The sequence below is a fragment of the Nannospalax galili genome, unplaced genomic scaffold, assembly GCF_000622305.1.
Source record: "Nannospalax galili isolate Female #2095 unplaced genomic scaffold, S.galili_v1.0 scaffold888, whole genome shotgun sequence".
NCBI classification, from domain to species: domain Eukaryota; kingdom Metazoa; phylum Chordata; class Mammalia; order Rodentia; family Spalacidae; genus Nannospalax; species Nannospalax galili.
This window is the reverse complement of record NW_008357921.1, coordinates 1,855,475-1,856,699: the sequence shown is the minus strand read 5'-3', so window position 1 is coordinate 1,856,699 and position 1,225 is coordinate 1,855,475. Positions and strand designations below refer to the sequence as shown.

Genomic DNA, 1,225 nt, shown 5'->3' with positions numbered 1-1,225 from the left:
AGCTCTGCCCCTAGTGGGAGCTGGAGGCATGAAACTTCTGAAAGCCGAGTTAGAGGCACTGCCACCTGCTCCTGAGTACTCTCCTTCATCCTGTCCCCAGCTTCCAGGAGCATCTTAGCAGCCAGTCCTGGATGAAAACTGGGCCCACTCTTGACCCTGTAGAGCAGGGTAGATGCTGTGACTCGGAGGATTTGGGGATAAGGAGTGGGGCTCCTCAGTGGGGTAAGCCTTTAAGGTTGGATCTAGCCTTTATTTAGAGGGGGCTGTGAATATATAGAGCTGTGTGGCTGTCCAGCATCTGCCCATGTGTGTGTGTCTGTGTATTTGTGTGTGCACCCAAGCATCTGTGAGGCAACATCCCTCTACTCAAGTGTCTGTTAGTGGATTCCATGGGGGTGTGTGGCATTACTTCTGTGGGGGACTATATCAAGGAGCAGGTTTGTCACTGTGTGTCAGTGTGGGCTGAGTGATAAGCTGCTGGCAGAGCCCAGAGTGTAGGGAGATGGTGTGAGTGTCTTTGGGGTTGTGACTCTGTGGGACTGACTCAGATAGTGTGTGTGTGTGTGTGTGTGTGTGTGTGTGTGTGTGTGCTCTAGTACATGCTTGTTTCTCTGAATGGGTTTGTGACTGTGTGTGCATGTGTATGTGTGTGTGCCTAGCTGTACACTGGGACAGTGATCCAGAGCTTTTCTGACTTTATGTTTGCATCGGAGTGGTACAAACTGCGTGGTAGTGTATGTGTGTGTGAGTGCACCTGTCACAGTCCTAGCTTGTTTCTGAGTGGAGCAGTGCCCACAGAGCGTGTGAGTGTAGGTGTCTGGTGATTCAGTGTGTATTTGTCTCAGCCACTGTGCGTCTGCCACCGTGTCTGCCTCTGAATGTGGTGGCGTGCTGCTGTGTGGCAATGCCCAGTGTTTCTGCGTGTGTCTAATGTGAGAACCACGGCGCGTGCTAGAGCCAGCGAGGCTGTTGTACAAGGCGTGTGTGGCCAGAGTGGTGTCAGCGTCTTGGCTCGGCAGTGGCGCGTGTGACCCGCCATGTGTGCATCGTCTCGCCCGCCTGGACTGAGCGCGGGCCCCTGTCGCGAAGCCGCGACCCCTCCTGGGAACTGAGCAGCCGGCGTGCGCGCGGGTGCCTCTAGGACCCGGCGGCGGCCGACCGCTGTCCCCGGGCCGCGCCAGTGAGCATGTGCAGACCCTGCGCCCGCTCGCCCGCTCGCCTGCTC

The 1,225-nt window shown here is 56.6% G+C and overlaps 1 protein-coding gene across 1 annotated transcript in view; it reads left to right on the top strand.

Moving 5' to 3' along the window:
- Positions 1-205: 205 nt before the first annotated feature.
- Positions 206-1,225, top strand: part of Wscd1 (WSC domain containing 1) — a 43,854-nt gene continuing 42,834 nt past the window's right edge. The window contains exon 1 of the mRNA XM_017794998.2: positions 206-222. The gene's annotated coding sequence lies outside the window, so the exon portion shown is untranslated. The remainder of the gene's footprint in view (positions 223-1,225) is intronic.